The following is a 25,533-nucleotide window of genomic DNA, read 5'->3' on the forward strand; positions in this document are numbered from 1 at the left end:
GGTGTCCTAAGAACAAAGCAGATTGAAAAAAAAGAAGATGAGCCCATCAACTTAGATGAAGGCAAAGCGCGTGTATGTGTTTCTGTTTAATTGGGTGCTCATTACAAAGACTCTGCAGAGAGTCAAGGAAAAGGTGTGTGTATTCATAACAAGCTATATTAGCGTGTTCTAGAAAGTTAAGTTCTGTGTGTTTAGAGTGGCAGTATTTTGTTTATATATTTAGGTTCTTTTGTGTGTGTGTGTGTGTGTGTGTGTGTGTGTGTGTGTGTGTGTGTGTGTGTGTGTGTGTGTCTTGTAGATGACAGAAAATGACAGCTGCTGGGTTATATTGGATCTCACAGCTTGGTGAACACTGACCGAGGATAATGAAGTAAGGCTGCTTGCTGTTCATACTGTCTCACTTTATGAACACTCACTATGCCAGCTTCTGTTAGAATTTCTAATCATTTCTACTCCACTTATTTTCAGGCTTTTGTCCAAAGTTGTTTTATTGGTGCTGATCATCACAAGTTGAAACCATGGGTAAGTGTTTGTGTGTGAGTAAGTACCAGCTCTTGTACGTTTATTTTTGTGCAGACCAATTTGAATTTTTATCAGTTTTAGAAAGACAAACCCCCCCCAAAACATTTTGCTTATAACACTGTTAGATAAGGGGAGGTGGAGAAATTAGGTTTATGACTAGATTTAGGTTATCTTAGGGTTATATGGCGTTCAAGTGGATAAACACAGTAAATGAACAAAATCTGAAAAAGGCTGTAATTAAATGTAATTAATTAATTTCATTCTGAATTATGTTGTTTGTGGCAACAAGGACAATTAAAAAATGCATATTGAATGAATATGGCCCCGCATGTGGTTATTCCAAAAAGTCATTAGCAGTGTTGGGTAAGTTACTTTAAAATAGTAACTTAGTTAGATTACTAGTTACTTCTCTCAAAAGTAACTCAGTTACTTCAAGTTACTCGTTACTTTCAAAGTAACTAGTTACTAGGGAAAGTAACTTTGGTTTTACTCAGAATTCTCTTGTTAATGTGTTTCTTCCATAACTTTGCCAGTCTTCTAGCTTGCTTACTTGCCACAAGTGCACTGTGCCACCTACCAATAGAAAGGAAAAGATAATGTATAATGCATATTTCCATGAGAGAAATCCCACGCCTGGACAGTCATTGACTGCTGCCATGATTCTAGCCTACGTCACAGAGTCATGTGCGCCTTTTACATCCAACACAAAAACTGCAGTCGTGGTGCTTTCGATTGTACTCAGAACTCAGAAATTCTGTCTTCTGAATAGGAAGATGTAGGCAACACCAGACTGCAGATGAGCTGCATACAGGGCTGGACTGGGACAGAAAATTGTCCCGGGCATTTTGACTAGAGACCGGCCCGCCATTATAGGAAAAATCATAAAGCCTTTGAATGAAAATAAACACTGTTGTGACAGTGATGTACACTGTTTTGATGGTATATATGCATCAATCTATCAATCGTTTGTCGTAAGATTCAGATAATTATTTTTTAAAAGCGAGACACTTTAAATGAGAATAAGAAAGAAAAGTATTTCTTTGTGCCCCCCATTCCCTGTTAATGCCCTACCTGCCCCCCTGGCAACACTTTGCTAGATTCGCACCTGCACAGTTACCAGCTGTCAGCTACCTAAAAAAGGATCCTGGTGTTATTTGTCTCTCAGAAACAGTTCATAACTTCCCTTCAACTCATTCATGTCACCTAAAAGGTAAACCTGTTTCTCCATCACCTGCTCAGCTCTCATGATCCAGTAAGGACATCTCCTGGTTTCATCTTCATGTTTCCCTCTCACCAGATAACCAAACCATATCATGACCAGCAGCTTTTTTGCAGCTGTGGCTCCAGCAAACATCAGTTGATACTAGAAATTAATATTAAATAAATTCTAACAACAGCTGATCAAACTTAAACGTGCTGCTGTTGTTTAGCGCGACATCCGCTGGTTTCCTCTTTCGGAGCAAAGTGAGCGATAAATAAACAAGAGAGCCGATCAGCTGATCACTGATCAGTTTTCATGATTGAAGTAGAAACGGGAGAGGGAGGGGGAGAGGATGAGAGATGAAGAGGCAGCTGTGCAGCGTAAACACAGAATAACTCCAGCTTTGTGTCTTTTTCATTGTAGCTGAATTACGGGACAAACTGTTCCTTTTCACCTCAATAAGAAACGCGTAATATTTTCTCTGAATACCAGAAGGGACGGTTGGCAACTCTAATAACTTATGAACAAAATAAAGTTCAACATCATTAGCTTCATAGCACCACCCAGCTGTATAGAAACTCCGTTATGCTAGCTAGCACGCAGTACGGAAAAAGTCAGAATAACGAAAATAAACTCCACCTAAACTTGGTTCATATCTGACCCAGAGAGACTGCAGGTCATAACTTCTTACCTGAAGTTCAGTTCACACTTGGACCGGCGGCCGCCTCGGGTCTCTTTTCCTTCTGCGTCCCCTTTCCTTCATCCACCTGCGGGCCTCCACCACTTGCTAATGTTACTGAATCTGTGGAAGCTCCGCGATAGCCACCACACGAAGTAACGAGTAACGACCCTATCTAAATCCCAGTAACGAGTAACGCGTTCCTGATTTTAGCATAATAACTAGTTACCGTGCTCGTTACCACAATAATAACGTAGTTACTGTAACGCGTTACTTAATAACGCGTTAGTCCCAACACTGCTCATTAGTGAAAAACACACTTACTATAATATCTTCTTGCGATGAAAATATATCATTGTTGTGTTCTGAGGTTGTTTTTGACTACAGTTACAGAAAACATCTCCCAGGTCAGAACTGGTTGTGTCAAAAACTGAACTGCAGATTGAGAGATGTGACACTATTTGAATGCAGAATAAAGGTCTGTGAGGTGTATTATGAAGCAAGGTTAATACCTTAATGAACCGTGTTGAGCTTAAAGTCAGAGTTTAAGACGTACCTTACTAAAACCACTGAATGAAGCGCATACTATGTGTCATATTGTCATGAGAATGGAAATGTATTAATCTGGTGATTAATTTATCTTATCATTAGAAGACATAATATACATTTTTACTGCTATGCAGATGACACCCAGCTCTATCTATCCATGAAGCCAGATAACACACACCATTTAGTTAAACTGCAGGAATGTCTTAAAGACATAAAGACCTGGATGGCCGCTAACTTTCTGCTTCTTAATTCAGATAAAACTGAAGTTATTGTACTCGGCCCTGACAATCTTAGAAATATGGTATCTAACCAGATTCTTACTCTGGATGGCATTACCTTGGCCTCCAGTAACGCTGTGAGGAACCTTGGAGTCATTTTTGACCAGGATATGTCCTTCAACACACATATTAAACAAATATGTAAGACTGCTTTCTTCCATTTGCGGAACATCTCTAAAGTTAGAAATATCATGTCTCAGAGTGACGCTGAAAAACTAGTTCATGCCTTTATTACTTCCAGGCTGGACTACTGTAATTCATTATTATCAGGAAGTCCTAAAAACTCCCTGAAAAGCCTTCAGTTAATCCAAAATGCTGCAGCAAGAGTACTGACAGGGACTAGAAAGAGAGAGCATATTTCTCCTGTTTTGGCTTCCCTTCATTGGCTTCCTGTTAAATCCAGAATTAAATTCAAAATCCTGCTCCTCACATACAAGGTCTTAAATAATCAGGCCCCATCTTATCTTAATGACCTTGTAGTACCATATCACCCTATTAGAGCACTTCACTCTCGCGCTGCAGGCCTACTTGTTGTTCCTAGAGTATTTAAAAGTAGAATGGGAGGCAGAGCCTCCATATCTGTTATTAATCTCTGTCCCTCTTCCACAGCATGTCTTTATCCTGTCTTCCTTCTCTCACCCCAACCGGTCGCAGCAGTTGGCTGCCCCTCACTGAGCCTGGTTCTGCTGGAGGTTTCTTCCTGTTAAAAGGGAGTTTTTCCTTCCCACTGTCGCTAAAGTGCTTGCTCATAGGGGATCATATGATTGTTGGGTTTTTCTCTTTATCTATTATTGTACGATCTACTGTACAATATAAAGCACCTTGAGGCGACTGTTGTTGTGATTTGCCGCTATATAAATAAAATTGAATTGAATTGATGCAGAACATGTGTAATTGTTGTTATACTTGATTTCAACTTACTGATAAGTCTGTTTTCCTCTGCTGGAACTGCTGAAATGAAATTGCAGTCTAGTAGCTGCAGTTCCAGCAGTGTAAAGAAGACTTAGCAACAGATTAGAATCAAGTATTGAAACATACATTTTGTGAATTACCAAATAAATAATGCACATTTCCATGGCAATGTGATGTACAGTTTGCGCTTTTCATTCAGTGGTTTTAGTAAGGTATGGCTTAACAACTTGCTCATAGAAAATGTAGTCTATGGGCAGAAATCTGTGCCATCAGAAACTGAATTTGAATAAGTTCAATTTGAATTTGAATTGCTCAGATTGAATCTGAATTGTAACTTGAATAAATACTTTTGAAAACTGAATTTGAATTAGTCTAATTTGAAATTGAATTTATGGTTTGAAAATGATCATCACTAAATTGAAATTGAATTTTATATTTTGAAAATGAATTGATTTGCTTTGAAACTGCATTTTATCCTTTAAAAATTCAGCTCTCGAATAATTTCAGTTTCACTTCTCACCATTCAGTTTCAGTTCTACAATTCAGTTTTTTGGAACTTACATCCGGTTCCAGTTCAAGCGCAGATTAATAGAACTACGTTTTACTAGCGGACTGAAAGTGTTACTGACGGGAATCTACAGCGTCTTGAGCTGAATTAAGACTTCAGAAGTCATCCGTCATGTCGAATGACCAGCGGATAAACTCTCAGGTTGGTAATAAATGTATTACATGTATAAGAACAACCGTCATGTTAACAAATGATAGCCGTAAGGTAACTTTTATGCTTATTGTAGCTGCTAGCTAAAAACGGTAATTTAGCGTAGTTTGCCCTGGATTCAGCTTTGACAACAAATATGATCGGCTGTTTCTAGTAGAATTCCAAAGTTGTCATGTTGTATCCTCTCAGAGTACCCCCTCTGTATGCTTGCAGAGACCCCTACAGTAGGGAAACATGCAAAACGGTGCCCAAACCTTTGTATTTTAGCTTTATTTATGCCTTACACAGCATCCAACTCTTTAGCTAACTTAATAACTTTAGCTAAAGTGAATAGTTAGTCTAATTCATTAGTGCAGCATTACTGGATCACCTCTGTTTGAAGTGATATAATGTGATATACAACTATCACTGAAACAGCAAACTTTGTAAATAAACAAACAACACTTCTCATTCTCTAAACGTTTGGCCACAGCTGTAGATTACACTATCAGTGCTTGTTCACTCTTGACAATAATAACATTTCTAAATTTACTTTGTGCATTTACAGGTAAACAATATCTAATATTTTATCTAAATGACTGCTTTGTCTTTGAAAAGGGTGAAGAGCCTGAGGCCAGTGACAGTCCAGTTCTACTCTAAGTACATCCTTACAGTAGCTCACAGGACAAGGCCACATTCCTGTCCTGCCAGAAGAGAAGAGAAACTTCAGAGTCTTCATGCAGTTCAACCACACCTGTCATATTCCATATGACAGGGGTCTCAAACTCCAGTCCTCAAGGGTCAAAGTGTCATGCAACTTTTCCATGTTCATGCTGTTTTCTACCCCACAGTTACAGCATGTCTGACTGCCTGTTCAGCATATGCAAAAATATATGATGAGTTTAATAGAGCAGTGTGTTTAAAAAAAAAAAAAATCTAATTAAGCATGCACTCAGTACCCTAAGAATTATTATGGTAGTTAAACACAGTGATAGTTGTATATCATATTATATCACTTCAAACAGAGGTGATCCAGTAATGCTGCACTAATGAATTAGACTAACTATTCACTTTAGCTAAAGTTATTAAGTTAGCTAAAGAGTTGGGATGCTGTGTAAGACATAAATAAAGCTAAAATACAAAGGTTTGGACACCGTTTTGCATGTTTCCCTACTGTAGGGGTCTCTGCAAGCATACAGAGGGGGTACTCTGAGAGGATACAAGATGACAACTTTGGAATTCTACTAGAAACAGTCGATCATATTTGTTTGTCAAAGCTGAATTCAGGGCAAACTACGCTAAATTACCGTTTTTAGCTAACAGCTGCAATAAGCATAAAAGTTACTGTACGGCTATCATTTGTTAACATGACGCTTGTTCTTATACATGTAATACATTTATTACCAACCTGAGAGTTTATCCGCTGGTCATTCAACATGACGAATGACTTCTGAAGTCTTAATTCAGCTCAAGACGCTGTAGATTCCCGTCAGTAACACTTTCGGTCCGCTAGTAAAATGTAGTTCTATTAATCTGCACTTGAACCGGAACCGGATGTAAGTTCCAAAAAACTGAATTTTGGAACTGAAATTGAATTGTAGAACTGAAACTGAATGGTGAGAAGTGAAACTGAAATTATTCAAGAGCTGAATTTTTAAAGGATAAAATGCAGTTTCAAAGCAAATCAATTCATTTTCAAAATATAAAATTCAATTTCAATTTAGTGATGATCATTTTCAAACCATAAATTCAATTTCAAATTAGACTAATTCAAATTCAGTTTTCAAAAGCATTTATTCAAGTTACAATTCAGATTCAATCTGAGCAATTCAAATTCAAATTGAACTTATTCAAATTCAGTTTCTGATGGCACAGATTTCTGCCCATAGTAGTCCCGCAGCAGAGAATCTATAATGCACTTAAACAAGGTGTAAATCAAAGAGTCAGTGAAAATACCACTTCCAGCCAATTTTAAATAGAAACTTGGAACATAACCTGCTCCTGACCAAATTCTGTGTTCAGCAGAAGTTATCACGGTGATTTAGCCAAGTAAAAAGAGCTGGAAAACTCTACCTTTCTGAGCTTGACATAGCTTGCTGAGCCAATAATCTCACTTTGTAGCACACCCACAGAGCCTGATGTGCTGGACTGTTACAAATATCACTTCTTTCTTCTAGATGTCAGCATCATAAAACAGGGGATGGGTTTAGTGGATACTGAAGTCTATATCTCAGACGGAAAACAAACAAACAAAAAAAAAACAGGTTTGAACATGTGAGATCCTGGATTCAAGTCACTATTTAGCTGTTTTTTTCTTCACATTCTTGCTATTTAATTTTTTATTTATTTAATTTTATTATATTTAATTAAGCAATAGAAGGTATGCAGAAAGTAGGTCTTGAACTCAAGTCTTCTGGAAAGTCTAACTTTCCTTTAAAGTCTTAAGTCTAACACTGAAGACGTACCTAAAAATTGAAGTAAAAAAGATGTAGAGTGTCAAGGTCTGGCAGCCCTTGCCAGTTGACCTGCTCATTGTGTCCATGTATTATTATTATTATTATTTGTCTGGGCTCCCCTCCCAGTCCCCTATTTCCCTGTTTGTGTGTATTTGTGTTTGGGCATGTGTTTCAAGAGTCATCAGAGTGGGAAGAGTTCCCGCGCTGAAGTCAGCCACACCTGCTGCTCATCAGCCCTCACCAGCTTCAGCTGATTGTCACCATGGGCAGTCTCCCTACTTAACTGTGTGGCTGAGTTTCAGTCGACGCTGGATCGTTGAGCTTACTCCTCAGTGCAGTCTGGGCTCGATAGTGAAAACTTTGTGTGTGTGATGCTCACCAGACTAATCTATGCATTTTGTCTTGCTAGGATTTGGGAACAGAGATTGTCATGGGAGCAGAGCCACTGTACAGATTGGGATTTGTAATTTCACGATTCACGCCACAGACACGAGCACTGTGTGGGATTTCGGCCCTAAATGGGTCCCACCTAGTCAACATTGCTCACTGCACTCAGGTGATTTAGCAAACGTTGTCTGGCAATCATGTGGAGGAGGTCAGTTTGTTTCTGTTTTGGGCACCTAGTACTCCTTCGATGTTAGGTTATCCTTGGCTTTACTGGCATAATCCCCAGATTTACTGGGACCAAGGGCCACGTCTCTGGGTGGAGTACTTGGTGCCACGACAACTGTGCCTAGCATTGCAGTATCCAAACCTCCCGAGGAGTTAACTAAACCTGACCTCGTCGTCGTTCCTGAGATGTATCCCAATCTGGCCAAGGTCAATAAAGATCTGTCTCTATTACTTCCACCACACTGACCTTATGACTGGAGCATAGATCTGTTTCCCGGTGCTCCTCTGGCTACTAGCTGGCTGTACTGCCTGTCTAAACCCAAAAGAGACTCCTCCGGTCGATGCGGGCTTTTTCTTTGTCGAAAAGAAAGACAAGACCCTCCGTCCCTGCAAAGACTTCTGTGACCTAAACAAAATCACCCTAAGGAATAAATATCCCTTATCTCTGCTGTCTTCTGCATCCAAGTTACTGCAGGGAGCCACCATATTTACCATACTCATCCTCCACAGTGCTTACCAATTGGTTAGTATCTGAAAGGGTGACAAGTGGAAACCTGTGTTCCATATTCATCTAGGCCACTTAGCGGATCAGTCCAAATGGCATGACTAAATACTCAATCTTCCAGTGCTTTGTAATGATGTGTTGAGAGACTTTATTAACCATTTTGTTTTTGTCTATGTGGACAACATCCTCATTTTCTCCAAGAGTCACACCAACCATGTGAAACATGTCTGCCTCATCCTGCAATGCCTGTTGGAGAATCATCTTTTCGTGAACAGGGGCCGCTGTGGGCAGACCGGGCCAAATCAGGGCTGTGGGGGAGTGGCCTGAGCCAAAGAATCAGAAGGATCTGCAAAGATTCCTGTGGTTCACAAACTTCAACAGACAGTATATCAGAGACTTCAACAAGGTGGTAACACCCCTAACCCAACCCAAGTCACCAAAAGTTATGTTTCAGGGGTCTCCCTGCTCAGCAGGCTTTTAACCGGCTCAAGCAGCTGTTCTCCTCCGCATCCACTCTGATCCCGATGGAGCTCAATAATTGGGTCGAATAAGGTAAATTAAGTATATCAACAACGTTAAATTGCATCCCTATGCTTTTTTTCTCTTGACGTATCTCTCAGGCCGAACAAAACTAACGCGGGGGATCACAAGCTGCTGGCCATCAAATTAGCCTTGGAAGAATGGAGGCATTGGTTGGAGGGAAGTGAGCACCTCATGCTCATCTAGACGGACCACAAAAACCTGGTGCACCTGCAAGCTGCCAAGCACCTGAGTCAAGCTAGGTGGGCACTGTTTTTGTTTTGTTTTTTTCCAAGTTTTAACTTACTATCATCTACAGGCCTGGATTTCAAAATAAGAAGCTGGACACTCTATCATGCGAGTTTGAACCGCATCAAGAAGCTTCAGACAGAGAGAAGCCCATCCTAACCATCATGTGCATAGTAGGCTCCCTCACCTGGGAGATCGAAAAGCTGATTCAGGAGGCTCAAAAGAATGAACCAGATCGGGGGTCAGGACTCAACAGCCCACTGTACGTCCACACTGTGGGCGAGGCAAGGTCATCCACTGGGCAAACATGCCCCAATTTGCCTGCCACCCCGGTAAGAACTGCACGGTTCAGTTTCTTCAACATCTGTTTTGGTGGCTGTCTTAAGTGAAAGACAAGAATACATGGCCACCTGCTCTGTTTGCATACAAAATAAGGTGCTAAACACTCCTCCAGATGGCCTGCTTCGACCACTACCTATGCCCAAGAGGCCATGGTCTCACATTGCCATGGCTCACAGGAACTGCCTCCTTCATCAGGTAACACAACCATCCTCACCATCATTGACTGCTTCTCCAAAGCTGTCCACTTTACTGTTCTACCCTAAGGTGCACACTGCCCTCGAAACTGTTAAACTGCTTCTGTGCAGCATCACAAGTGCCACTGCCACGACTTGTAGAGGACCACGCGGGCAGCTCTCGTCAGGTCAGTGGAACAGAACAAACATCTCGTAGATTGACATCGTTCCAGCTCCCATCTATTAAGTTGGCCAGAGAGTATGGCTCTCTATCAATTACAGTGGGGCAAAAAAAGTATTTAGTCAGCCACCGATTGTGCAAGTTCCCCCACCTAAAATGATGACAGATGTCAGTAATTTTCACCAGAGGTACACTTCAACTGTGAGAGACAGAATGTGAAAAAAAAAAAATCCATGAATCCACATGGTAGGATTTGTAAAGAATTTGTAAATTAGGGTGGAAAATAAGTATTTGGTCAATAACAAAAATACAACTCAATACTTTGGAACATAACCTTTGTTGGCAATAACAGAGGTCAAACGTTTACTATAGGTCTTTACCAGGTTTGCACACACAGTAGCTGGTATGTTGGCCCATTCCTCCATGCAGATCTTCTCGAGAGCAGTGATGTTTTGGGGCTGTCGCCGAGCAACACGGACTTTCAACTCCCGCCACAGATTTTCTATGGGGTTGAGGTCTGGAGACTGGCTAGGCCACCAGGACTTTCAAATGCTTCTTACGGAGCCACTCCTTTGTTGCCCGGGCGGTGTGTTTTGGATCATTGTCATGTTGGAAGACCCAGCCTCGTTTCATCTTCAAAGTTCTCACTGATGGAAGGAGGTTTTGGCTCAAAATCTCACGATACATGGCCCCATTCATTCTGTCCTTAACACGGATCAGTCGTCCTGTCCCCTCGGCAGAAAAACAGCCCCATAGCATGATGTTTCCACCCCCATGCTTCACAGTAGGTATGGTGTTCTTGGGATGCAACTCAGTATTCTTCTTCCTCCAAACAAGACGAGTTGAGTTTAATTCAATTCAATTCAATTCAATTTTATTTATATAGCGCCAAATCACAACAAAAGTCGCCTCAAGGCGCTTCATAGATACAGAGAAAAACCCAACAATCATATGACCCCCTATGAGCAAGCACTTTGGCGACAGTGGGAAGGAAAAACTCCCTTTTAACAGGAAGAAACCTCCGGCAGAACCAGGCTCAGGGAGGGGCGGCCATCTGCTGCGACCGGTTGGGGTGAGAGAAGGAAGACAGGATAAAGACATGCTGTGGAAGAGAGACAGAGGTTAATAACAGATATGATTCAATGCAGAGAGGTCTATTAATACATAGTGAGTGAGAAAGGTGACTGGAAAGGAAAAACTCAATGCATCATGGGAATCCCCCGGCAGCCTACATCTATTGCAGCATAACTAAGGGAGGATTCAGGGTCACCTGGTCCAGCCCTAACTATATGCTTTAGCAAAAAGGAAAGTTTTAAGCCTAATCTTAAAAGTAGAGATAGTGTCTGTCTCCCGAATCCAAACTGGAAGCTGGTTCCACAGAAGAGGGGCCTGAAAACTGAAGGCTCTCCCTCCCATTCTACTTTTAAATACTCTAGGAACAACAAGTAGGCCTGCGGAGCGAGAGCGAAGTGCCCTAATAGGGTGATATGGTACTACAAGGTCATTAAGATAAGATGGGGCCTGATTATTTAAGACCTTGTATGTGAGGAGCAGGATTTTGAATTCAATTCTGGATTTAACAGGAAGCCAATGAAGGGAAGCCAAAACAGGAGAAATATGCTCTCTCTTTCTAGTCCCTGTCAGGACTCTTGCTGCAGCATTTTGGATTAGTTGAAGGCTTTTCAGCGAGTTTTTTGGACATCCTGATAATAATGAATTACAGTAGTCCAGCCTGGAAGTAATAAATGCATGAACTAGTTTTTCAGCGTCACTCTGAGACAGGATATTTCTAATTTTAGAGATGTTGCGCAAATGGAAGAAAGCAGTCTTACATATTTGTTTAATATGTGCGTTGAAGGACATGTCCTGGTCAAAAATGACTCCCAGGTTCCTCACCGCGTTACTGGAGGCCAAGGTAATGCCATCCAGAGTAAGAATCTGGTTAGATACCATATTTCTAAGATTTTCAGGGCCGAGTACAATAACCTCAGTTTTATCTGAATTAAGAAGCAGAAAGTTAGCGGCCATCCAGGTCTTTATGTCTTTAAGACATTCCTGCAGTTTAACTAATTGGTGTGTGTCATCTGGCTTCATGGACAGATAGAGCTGGGTGTCATCAGCATAGCAGTGAAAATGTATGCTATGTCTTCTAATGATACTGCCTAAGGGAAGCATGTATAATGTAAACAGAATTGGTCCTAGCACTGAACCCTGTGGAACTCCATAATTAACCTCAGTGTGTGAAGAGGACTCTCCATTTACATGCACAAACTGGAGTCTATTAGATAGATATGATACAAACCACTGCAGCGCAGTACCTGTAATACCTACAGCATGTTCTAATCGCTCTAATAGGATATTATGGTCGACAGTATCGAACGCTGCACTAAGGTCTAGCAGGACAAGCACAGAGATGAGTCCACTGTCAGAGGCCATAAGAAGATCATTTGTAACCTTCACTAAAGCTGTTTCTGTGCTGTGATGAGCTCTGAAACCTGACTGAAACTCTTCAAATAAACCATTCCTCTGCAGATGATCTGTTAGCTGTTTGACAACTACTCTTTCAAGGATTTTTGATATGAAAGGAAGGTTGGAAATTGGCCTATAATTAGCTAAGACTGCTGGGTCTAGAGATGGCTTTTTGAGTAAAGGTTTAACTACAGCCAGCTTGAAGGCCTGTGGTACATAGCCGATCATTAGAGATAGGTTGATCATATTTAAGATCGAAGAATTAATTAATGGCAGGACTTCTTTGAGCAGTTTTGTAGGAATGGGGTCTAAAAGACAGGTTGATGGTTTGGAGGAAGTAATTATTGAAGTTAACTCAGAAAGATCAATTGGAGAAAAAGAGTCTAACTTAACATCAATGGTACTAAGAGTAGCTGTAGATAATATTACATCTGTGGGATGATTACTGGTAATTTTTTCTCTAATGATAAAAATTTTATTTGTGAAGAAGTTCATGAAGTCATTACTAGTTAACGTTAAAGGGATGGTTGGCTCAAAAGAGCTCTGACTTTTTGTCAGCCTGGCTACAGTGCTGAAGAGAAACCTGGGGTTGTTCTTATTTACTTCAATCAGTGACGAATAGTAAGATCTTCTGGCTTTGCGGAGGGCTTTCTTATAAAGCAGCAAACTATTTCTCCAGGCTAAATGATGATCCTCTAGATTTGTGACACGCCATTTCCTCTCCAGATTACGAGTCATCTGCTTTAGGGTACGTGTTTGAGAATTATACCACGGAGTCAGGTACTTCTGATTTGAGGCCTTAGTTTTCACAGCAGCTACAGTATCCAGAGTCGTACGTAGTGAGGAGGTGAAATTATTAACAAGATAATCGACCTCTGTTGGGGTAGCGTTCAGATAGCTGCTCTGCTCTATGTTGGTACAGGGCATTGGAGATGATAACAGTGGGTGGATTATATTCTTAAACTTAGTTACAGCACTTTCAGAAAGACATCTACTTTGATAAAGTCTACTCTTCACCACTGTGTAATCAATTATTGTAAAAGTAAATGTTATCACGAAATGATCAGACAGGAGAGGGTTTTCAGGAAACACTGTTAAATGTTCAGTTTCTATGCCATATGTTAAAACAAGATCTAGAGTGTGATTAAAGTGGTGGGTGGGTTCTTTTACATTTTGAGAGAAGCCAATTGAGTCTAATAACAGATTAAATGCCATGTTGAGGCTGTCATTTTTAGCATCTACATGGATGTTAAAATCACCCACAATAATTATTTTATCTGAGCTGAGAACTAAATCAGATATAAAGTCTGAGAAATCAGACAGAAACTCTGTGTAAGTTTACACCAAAAAGTTCTACTTTGGTTTCATCTGACCACATGACATTCTCCCAATCCTCTGCTGTATCATCCATGTGCTCTCTGGCAAACTTCAGACGGGCCTGGACATGCACTGGCTTCAGCAGCGGAACACGTCTGGCACTGCGGGATTTGATTCCCTGCCGTTGTAGTGTGTTACTGATGGTGACCTTTGTTACTTTGGTCCCAGCTCTCTGCAGGTCATTCACCAGGTCCCCCCGTGTGGTTCTGGGATCTTTGCTCACCGTTCTCATGATCATTTTGACCCCACAGGATGAGATCTTGCGTGGAGCCCCAGATCGAGGGAGATTATCAGTGGTCTTGTATGTCTTCCATTTTCTGATGATTGCTCCCACAGTTGATTTTTTCACACCAAGCTGCTTGCCTATTGTAGATTCACTCTTCCCAGTCTGGTGCAGGTCTACAATACTTTTCCTGGTGTCCTTCGAAAGCTCTTTGGTCTTGGCCATGGCGGAGTTTGGAGTCTGACTGTTTGAGGCTGTGGACAGGTGTCTTTTATACAGATGATGAGTTCAAACAGGTGCCATTCATACAGGTAACGAGTGGGGGACAGAAAAGCTTCTTACAGAAGACGTTACAGGTCTGTGAGAGCCAGAGATTTTCCTTGTTTGAGGTGACCAAATACTTATTTTCCACCCTAATTTACGAATAAATTCTTTACAAATCCTACCATGTGAATTCGTGGATTTTTTTTTCACATTCTGTCTCTCACAGTTGAAGTGTACCTCTGGTGCAAATTACTGACCTCTGTCATCATTTTAAGTGGGGGAACTTGCACAATCGGTGGCTGACTAAATACTTTTTTGCCCCACTGTAAGTACCTATGTGAACCGAATCAAAAAAACTCGCACCCCGGTGCTATGGAGGACCACATTTTTGAATTCCAATTTAATAAACTGATTTTCAAAATGCTTTTTAAAAATTTCATTTGATAAACCTTTTTCGAATTCCAATTTAATAGACTGATTTTCAAAATGCTTTTTAAAATGGCGATTCCACTCCTCGTTTCAAAATCCATTTCCCTTTTCTGTTCACTCACGGATTAGCTCAGGGATTAACATTTGGATTAACAGATGGATTAGCAACTTCATTTTAAAAATCCTGCTGCTATTCAAATTATCCAAACCATGGGATGTAAGGAGCTCTCTGATTGGCTGACACAGGTTGGTTGCCTGGATTTTTCTATGCTGCCTGTAATTGGCCTTGCTAGAAGTCTGACTAGCTATCCAAACAGCTAAACATGAAGCCAGGAACTCCAGACAATAGATGAGATCTTATGAAGTTTACTGGTTCTTTCATTTTGTGAAACTGTAACAATAAAGCATATGTGGAAATGTACATTACTCATCTGTACTGTTAACAACAACATGTGCCTTAAACCAATGACCTAACAATGCATTTGAGAAGCTAGCATGACGATTAGCACCGCTAATTAGCATATGAACTGGCAATCTCATTTACATATGAATAGCACATTGAAAACTTGTTAACTGTGATCCATCACACATAAAGACAGCACTTGGAGTGTCTCATTGCTTTTTACCATTAACTACTTACAGACAATGCTTTAACAAAAACCCAAAGAAGGACATGAATGTGGAGCAGCCATCTTGAAACAGCATAGCAAGAAAACATGAACTTCCTGTCTAACTCTTCTTCTACTGTCACAAAATATCGACTTAAAGGGGCCACAGGGTGGCACATTTTACTAACATTTAAAACATGAAATTAATTAAGCAGTAACATAACACTACCGTTTGTGCTCATAGCTTTGTCTTGCTAAGAAGCGTGTTGTCCAAAGGCCGTTCAGCCTCGGGATTTACACTAGGCTCGAAACTTTATGTCGCAGCTGTACAAGCTAGACGTAAAATTTTCATAAGCTAAAATGACCTTAAAATAACGGGGCTACGTGTGGTGATGCTAGTGTTAGCCATGTTAGCATGTTACCTTCAACAGGTGGTCGGACTGAGTAAACAGGCACACAGTCAGAGGTTCAGCTCTCCGTTTCACTGCAGGGTTCCTTCATTCTTCACATATTTATGTCGCGCCGAGTGTAAATCCCGAGGCTGAACAGCCTTTGGACAAGAAGACACGCTTCTTAGCAGGGCGAAGCTATGAGCACAAACAGCAGCATAGTAAAATGCAGGTAGCCAGCCTGTGTCTGTCCAACCAATCAGAGAGCTCCTTACATCCCATGGTTTGGCTCATTTGAATAGCAGCAGGATTTTTAAAATGAAGTTGCTAATCCAGCTGCTAATCCAAATGTTAAACCCTGAGCTAATCCGTGAGCGAACAGGAAAGGGAAATGGATTTTGAAACGAGGAGTGGAATCGCCATTTTAAAAAGCATTTTAAAAATTAGTTTATTAAATTGGAATTCAAAAATTAATTTACAAATGTAGAATTTATTCTACAATTCATTATTTAAAAACAGAATTCTTTATTTCAATGCGCGTGGCTCTTGTGGTCCTCCATAAGCCACAGTGTGGGGATTGTCACATTGTTATTCGCTTTTGTTCACTGTAAATAAATTCGCTGTCTCCTTTTGGAAAAGATCTGCGTTTAGGTCTTATTTTTTTTTTACCACAGACGTGACAGAGAGAGAAAGAGATCTGCACCTTGGAACTGTTTCATAGTATAACCTTCACATACTTTATCCAAAGCAGACTTTCTGCTGAATCACCCACAAGTTGTGTGTCTTTAGGGACCTGCTAGCTGGCAAAGCATTTAGCTTAATTATTAGCATCATCCCACTTTAGACAGAGCAGCTCTCATTTCCAGAAATGGACAAATTTATTAAACCTCCCAAAATATGTCTATCCAGAGTTCAGTCGAGGAGACAGAGTTGCAATATTACACAAATCTCTGTAGCTTCTCTTCTTCTGTCTTCTCCCTCCCAAAAAGCCCATCTCCATCTGCTCCCAGACCACCAAAAAACACAAAATCAACAAAAAAATGATTTAAGCATAAAAATTAACAAAGACAAAACAATACAGCATCCCCAGCTGGATCAAAGAGTAAAATAGAAGAGAGAGACCTAATTTTTATAACCCACATTTAAGTTCCCATTAGTAAATAATTTAATAATCAACCAACATATTGTTGATTAATTATAAAATCAATTAGACAAACCTGGTCTCAGCAGGATGAATGTCAAAACAGTTTAAATAGATTATCACCTCAAAGTCCTACTAACTGTCAGAATCCTCGAAGCGCAGGCCAAGGAGGAGGACTAGCAGCAATCTTTCACTCCAGTTTATTTACCAATCAAAGACCCAGACAGAGTTGTAATTCATTTGATTTATTGTTGGGGTCTTACCCTACAATGTAAAGCACTTTGAAGCAACATGAAGCAAGATTATATACCTTTAGAGCACTTCTTATACCATCCTGTGAGGAGAAAACTCTTAGGAGGCAAGAAACACAGACTCAAAGATTTTACATGTACATGGGCGATGCCCCCACGCGGTCCGATCTGTTCTGCACTAACGTGTGCACAACAGATGTGACACAGAGAGAATCGCACGGGGCTCTCAGTACATCCTTTATTTATACTCAAACAACAACAGGCGTGGCATGTATAGAATTCAATAACAACTCCTTAAAAGGAAAAACCGTTAGCTTATCTGTTGAAACAGGAGGTAGCTGTTTTGCTGTCACAGCACATATTTTCTCACACAATGTCTCACTTCCCTTTCCTGCAGTTGTACAACTCATAAGCTCTTCTTCCTTTAAATGAAGCTACAAATAAACATAACACAAAACTCAAAATCTCCCAACACATCCAAAAGTCTCTCCAGTTATCTTTGGGGGTTTTTTTTCCCCTCAAAATTGTATGAGTATAGGAACATGTTTCTATAATGCAACAAATCCATATACTGTATATGTGAATGTGATAGCTTTGTGTTTGTGTGTATGTGTGTGTGAGACTGTGGATTTAAAACAGAAATGGTGAGTAAATTAAATTTTTGAATAAACAGACCATGAAATAGGTTGTCAAGATCTGATGACACTCCAGCTGTCTCAGATGTTCTGTCTGGTTGAATTTAAAGCATTAAAGTGTGTTTGAGGATTTATGTATGTTGTGAAATAATTTGCATGAGGTTGGTTGTACAAGATTGTGAAACCTGTACTTTGTGACTCAGTCCTTTCTCACTATATGCAATGATTTCACATAACTGCATGTATCTGTGTCAGTAGTTTGTTTTTGCTTTATGAAATTTGGAGAGAAATGTATATGCATCTTAGCACATGCGCATGTGAGCATTGAACAGTTTCCTATTTGATGGCTCATGTACAGATGTGGTTACGTGAGTGTGTGTAATTGAGTTAGAGTTGACATTGCATTTCATATGCATTTGAAGGCAGATGAACAAATATATAGTGTCTGTCTATATATTCCAGAGCACAGGGACTCCTGGATACAGGGAGCATACTCCTTTGAATTTTTGCAAGCAGTATTTTAGTGACATATCAACAGAGTAACATAGAGCCTTCCAAATAGCGCAAAGGGGCACATCAAAGCTGTCAGAAAACATCAAGTGTTCTGCAAAAAACCCTGAAAAAAACTCTTCACTTGCTTTATTGCCTATTTCAGCTTGTTTTATTCCTACAGGACACCTGCTTTGATTTTTTGATGTTTTTTGAGATCTGACTTTTGTCATTTCAGCAGACCAGTATAAATGGTTGCAATGTTGTGATAATATCACAGTTCATATGCACAATGATGGGCTTTAGCTGTTCCTAGGATTGCATTTTTCTGGGCAGAGACCTCAAATGTGGAGCCTGGAATCTCTCTCAGTTTGGGGGTTACAGCCTAAAATGTTTCGGTTGTGCTACTTTGGACTCCAGTTGTTCCTTCAGCCCCTTGTATTTCTGCCGAAGCTGCCATTTTATGCTCATCATCAACTACCACTGTGTCTGGTTGGTTGGCCAACAGCTGCTTGTCTGTCTCAAACTTGTAGTCTCACAGGATCTTAGCCCTGTGGGGGAACTTCTAATCCACAGGCAGCACAGATGTTCCTTTTCACCATCCCAGCTTGCATATTAAATCCCAGTCCTACAGTCCCACTGTAGGACTGGGACATCTTTGCACAACCTGCAATTTGGGCACTGTCTGTTATGGTAGACCTCTGTCTTTATGGCTCAGCTAAGAATAGGTGCTCACTGTAAAATATGTACTGACTATTTGCCTGAACAAAGTTAAAAAAGGTGTTAAGCAATAACAGGAGCAACTGAGTCCTGTTGTGCCCTATAGCTCACCTGTCTAAGCACCAGCTGATATGCCCCTGCCATCCCAAACACACGGTCTCCTTTCCTTCCAGTCATTCCACTGCCACTGTCTAATAAAAACAAAGCAAAAACCTAGAGGTTATCTAAAAAAAACCTACTAAACCTATTTAACTGTAAGTTTATATCATGAAATAAGCTACTGTACATTTTCTTAATCCATAAATCAGTAAACCTTGAAGACAAAGAAAGGACAGTTCATTTTCATTTGTCTTTGCAAAATGTATATATTTCAAATTCATAAACCGATCGATTTGTAAGCATTGCAAAAAAAATATGCAATTGCAGTCTTGGGCGCCAATCTGTTTGCATGTTGGCTGCCTTTTGTTGCATTCTGTTTCAAGATGATTTCACGCCTCATGCTTCAGTATTGTTAAGATCTGAGATATGGGGTGGCCTGATAATGTCCAATTGTGCGTATGTCTACCAAGGTATGCTGAAAAATTAAACTGTTGCCAATCAGATGTGTTCTATAGTTTAATTTACAGTGGATCAAAATCTTTTCAGCATTCATAATTCCATCAGTTGTGATGAGTTTCCAATACCCCTGGCTATAATGCAGCACCAAACCATGACAGAGCCTCCACCGTGTTTTATAGATGATTATAGAAACTCGCCACTTTCTCTCTTCTGACCTCCTATGTTTGAAGCACTGACACTGATTTTTAGTGCAGTTCTTTTTTAATTGGGTAAACCTCACCTTTTTCTCAAAGTTCCCTTTCTTTAAGAACAGCTTTTTCACAGCTACTCTTCCACTTAGACTATTTCTGATGAGCTTTCAGTGAACAGGAAATGAAAAACGCTTTTTTAAAGCCTACCACTTCTTTTATCCTCCACTTGTCCAGTTTCCTCACCTTATTAAGGACATGCTGCAGAGTATACATTGTAAAAATATAAAATTTTATGGATAACTATACACTGTTAACCTCTACACAGAAAAAATACAGGATTAAATTTGGCAAGAATAGACAGATTTGAAATAGCTAACCGATGATAATCGAAATGAAGTTGTTATCTAGCTTCTCTATGAGTACTCTACCATAATAGTGTACTCATAGTGTCCTCTGTGCACACACAACCACTATGATTTAAAATGTGATAGAATCCAACTTTCTTTATCCTTAATATGCCCTCTATATATCCCTCTCCCCTGCGACAAACCTTGCCTTTGCGTTTATATTCTTGACTGCCATCTCCCTCTCTTGATTTTGGCAACGGGCCTCTCCGGTGTCTGAGATTGTCCTGCAGTTATCTTCTGCCCAAGCTTTGACAGATTGCCTCCTGGCAGGACCTTGTCTCAATATCACTAAGGGATATCAGCTTGCGTGTTTGTGTAAGAAGATGAAAGGCAAATTAACAAACTTTTAATTTCAAAGATGGAAACAGGGCGATTAGTGGGTGGAGGCGGGGCAAGTTTATTGTAAAACATTTTTAATAAACATAAATTTATAAATAATCTGCTGTCAATACCAAAACCAGATTGCTTCAGTGTAATTTTCTGGGAGTCACAGAATGAAAATATACATCAGACAAAATGTAGTTTCATATTTTTCTGGTTGAAATGTCAGGGATTGACATTTGGTGGAGCTCTCCATGGTGCTGAAATACAGAAAGCGTTATCCGCAGTGAAGTAAAGGTTTTACAAAGTTAAATATAATAATATATTACTACATGACTGTATGGAATTAGTTTAAGTTGTATTGTGTAGGATATTATAAGGTGCACACAATGTTAGTGAGTTAAAAGAAAGTCACAGACAGATAGATGTAAGATCACATAGTCAAAATTCATTTAAATAAAACATTTGGTGTAACTAATAAATTAAGTAATTTGTAAAAAGCAAGCAAAGAAACATAATCAGTTGAGACCTTGTCCCACAGAGCATGAGCAAACACAGAATCATTCCTGTTGAAGTTTAACTATATTAACACCACTTTTGGATAATATTTCAAGACAACTGTATGGTTAAGGTATTAAGCTTAGGCAGTTTTAATTTATGCATGAAGGGAAAAAAGTAGCACTTTTTGTATTAATTTGCTGAACCTGGGAGGCGATATGCTCATCATCCAACTCTAAAACAATAACAATTTATTTTTTTATTTCTTCTTTTTTATTTTATTTTTTTAAAATAGACAATTTGTTTTCTCATCTAGCAGATCCTAATTGAAATGATGTGTTTACCCTGAATTGTTAACATGGTAAACAAGTTTAAACACTCTTCTCTTATTCCCTTTCTCTGCCAACTTTTGTCTTGGCATTGGTTCAGCACTGAAATGAAGTGAGGAAAGATGTGAGACATAGCCTCCAGCACATTAAAAAGGTATTAATAGATTAGGACCAAAGGACAACACTGCAATTGTTTTGACAGTTCAAAAATACAGCAGGCACTTTTAGCTTTGACAATTATACAGTTGTAACAAATTATAAAAAAAGTATATAATAAAATTATAAAGTGTGCAAAAAATACCAATTTTTCTTCATTGAAGTTAGCAACATAAAATGCACAACATTTGTACATAGTATTTTCTAAAATGCTATGTACAAATGAACAGAATTGACTTTTCAGGATTTCTTTACGTTGATGATTGAACATGCATCAAGAAAACATCCACACAGATTTTCCATGGTGCTGCATATAGCTTGATTAGACGTCATTTTTGGGAAAAAATAATTTTAATGCTAAATGATAGTGGGGTACACCCTGGACAGGTTGCCAGTCTGTTGTAGGGCTAACAGTTAAACTTATCCCACTAATTGCATGTCTTTGGACTGTGGGAGGAAGCTAGAGTACCCAGAGAGAAAATGTAATCTTCTAACAGAAAGAAAGGCCCCAGACAGATGGTGGATTCAAACCCAACACCTTGTTGCTGTGAGTCAATAATGCTAACACACAGTACCAACACACCCTGCCTCTCGCCCTATTGCAGCTGGCATATTCTCCAGCGCCAGAAGGATATTTATGTATTGATTGATGGATCAAATGACAATAAAGAAGAAAAGGTAATCTACTTAAATATTAAAATATTAGCGAGAAGAGAAAAGTATACGTACCTTCAGGATTAGAAATTAATATCAAAGTGTGATTATACTCAGATGCTATCAATTTATGAAGTGTTAGAGGGCATCATGATGCAATTTAAACAGCAAACATCTGTCAAAGTCTGATCAAAAACATATTTGGATTCCAGCGATATTGATACAAATCTGGCTGTAAAAGGTTACAAAAGCATCTCATTGATGGTTAAGCCGCTCCAGTCCACCATTAGACAAACTGTTTATGGGGATAACACAGAACAGCAATGATGTGCTTAGAGGAATATTAGAACAATATTTAGTGAACAGTTGAGCACCAAAGTAAGTTGAATAAAAAGTGTATTTGGGGAAAGAAAACAGCGCTTCAATCTGTGAAACATAGTGGTACCATCATAGTTAAAGCCTTTTTTGTTGTATCTATACAAAGACAAATTGATTTTTGCAAATTCTAAAAACCTGCGGACACCTTTCCATTAACGGAATCTCAAGACCTAGTGTCCCATATATGTCCTTTCACTAAAAGAATTTATTCAGTATGGTTCAAATTTTCTGCTTCTGCTCAAAAAGGTAATGAAATCTTATATTTATGTAAAACAGAGAAGATCCAAAAAGGGTTCACAGCATGTGATGCCGTTATAGTTCCCTGTGTATCGTAATAATGTATTTAAAATCACATAAAAGATCTGAGAGGAAAGACTGAACACACAGAATACCCTCCAGCTTCAACAAATAACCTGATTTTAACCTGGTTATTTTAAATGGTGATTGAGTAAATGGACAAAACAGTATGGAAAAAAGCTGTGCCACTCCATTTCACTATACACAATTTCAGTGTTAATCCAAGCTACAATAAACAATTAACTGTAGATATTTTTGAGAAGTGATTACCCTGCCACCCGTGACTGCCTGCTTCAGTTCAAATCACCCTCATGTCACACGTATTGAAAATCATTTACTAAGTAGCAGCCCTGAGGAATTCACACACTGAGAAAGAACAAACACAGACAAACATGCTGTGCATTGTCCTGCTGGCAGAGAGAAAGGAGGACACCAGGAGTCTCCATCGACCAGCAGTCAAACTTTTAATAAACACGTTAAATCCTTATGGATCCTCCCACTGAGCTGCCACTAAATGGCACTCATGAGGAATTAGCACTAGGCAAGATTAATTGGCTGCCTGCAGAGGAGAGGAGGGAAGAGAAAAAAGAAGGAAGGAGAGGGAAATCTGAGCTGGATGAAAGGGAATAAAAGGAGAATTAATAAAAGACTACAAAACAATAGTAAAGGAAGAGGGGTAAGGAAACTGAAGAGGAAAGACAGAAAAAGACTGAGAGGTGACAAATAGAAAAGTAGAGCAGGTAGGCAGTGGAATTAAGAGGGGAAGTGAAGAGTGGACAAAAAAAGAGCAGATGAAAGCTCTAAGAGGGAGCATGGCAAGACTTTCGATTCAGGGTCACCCCAAGGAAACGTGATGGAAAATTAATAACAAAATGTCCAAATTATCATTAAAGATGGATTAGAACATCTTTATGTTCAGTAGCCAGTCATTCATCAGCCTGCTACTGTGAAAAACTAATTATAAGTAATTCAAAAGTTTCTCAAGAGATACGTCATGTCAGACAAGACTTTTTATATAGGACCAAAAAAAGTTTAAAAAAAAAATCTTTTATTTATGATTCCTTCATGTCTAAAATAGGAGTATCACATGAGTAAGCTTTAATTTCCTTCAAAGTAGAGAGGAGAGCACGTTTTCCCCTTTTTAGATGGTAGATTTTACTAAAAGTGTCCATCAATGTGCCCCCGACCCCCCACCCTCCATTTATTTTTTTAACCACAGTAGAAAGCATTTTAGATTTTTGAAGTGGTGTTGGATTTTCCTAAACAAAAACTAACTGTCTTGTAGATCCCATTGTTATTGCAGGTAATAGAAACAGACAATACATTTTCCAAATGCTTTGTTCTCTGCGTGGTGCAAAAGCATCGCAAATGCTCATTTTTGTGGTTCCAAAAACAAACACACATCAGTTGCTCAAATTTAATAAAACAAGTCTGTTTACTGCTGTGGGTTTGCATTTCTGATTTAGTCATTTTCTGTTTTATTTTGAAATCTCACTTAATTTATTCACTTTGTTTATTTCAGTGTGAACTTTCTGTCTATTTTTGTCCCTCCACTTATGTGTATTTTCTTCGTTCAATATTCCAATCAATCATCTTGGTTTACCCCACAGACCACTAGAATATCAGCAGCCGGATGCCCAATTGTCCTTGTAGTTAAGCCTTCCAGCTATTTTCAACAATGTTTTTCTTCTTGTTTTCATGTTTCAAGTTGATGTCCTTCTGTAGTACATTTGTGCCTGTTTCCTAGATTTTTGCCTCAGGCTTATCCCTTGTTAATCTTGCCTTGTTATATTTCTGGATTCTTGCCAGTTTGGGGATTTTGCCTCTCATTTGATTCCTGCCATAATTGTTTGACATGCTGACTGACTACCCATGCATGACCTCAAGCTTGTTAAATTTTTGGATTTTGACTTTGTCTCCCTGTGGTGTTTGGGATATCTCCTCTTGGTAATGCTCCCAAATGCAAATGGCTCTGTGAGTCAGTCAAAATGTGATATATTTTGCTCATTTTGTACTCATTACCAATCTTATAAAACTTAATGTCACAGCTGATCTAGCTGGACATGATTCACTTTTTTCCTGACTTAAGAGATTGTACATTAGCTTTCAGCTGGTTATATTCTTAACAGCAGTCCTCTCTGAAACTAACCACCCAAAAGAAAAGGCAAATTGGATTCCCTGAAATTGACACACAGTGCTCTCCATAACATTTGGGAAAAAGACACAGTTTTTGTAGTTCTGCCTTTGTACACAACCAAGGTGGATTGTAGGTTAAACAATTAATATATGATTGAAGTGCGTACTTTTAAAATTTTTTATCCCTCATTTTGAAGGTCTAGCGTCATTGTCATCACCCCGCCCCTGGGCATTTGCCCAGGGTGTCCATTGGACAATCTGGCCAAGACGGACACCCAACCCAAGCAACATTTTCAAATTGATACCATAGCAGTGTCTTCCAAATATTTCAAACAAGTTTCAATTTTGTTGATGTCAGAGGATAAGTTTACTGGAAATCTTGTGAATGCCAAAATATCATGCAGCCTTACCATAATAATGCTAATCGACCTAGACCTTTATTGCAGTCACATTCTACTGCAAAACATGAGGTTTTACATTTTGCAACGCTGTTTCATGCTTATTACACAGAAACTACCACAGGTAATTGCGTGGTAATAACTTAGAAATGACCATATTATTAAGTTCTTGTTTCTTCCTTGTTACTCTACTATTACCCCTTTATTACTGAGATGTAAAATAAAGTGCTACCTAGATTTCTACTAGACCTTTATTGCAGTTATCCTTCTACTGCACCAGATTATTGATTTGGTGCTTTTCTGGTTTATTTGGATTTTTGGGCCTCATGTTTAAAATTCA

The sequence above is a fragment of the Astatotilapia calliptera genome, chromosome 7 (assembly GCF_900246225.1).
Source record: "Astatotilapia calliptera chromosome 7, fAstCal1.2, whole genome shotgun sequence".
NCBI classification, from domain to species: Eukaryota; Metazoa; Chordata; class Actinopteri; order Cichliformes; family Cichlidae; genus Astatotilapia; species Astatotilapia calliptera.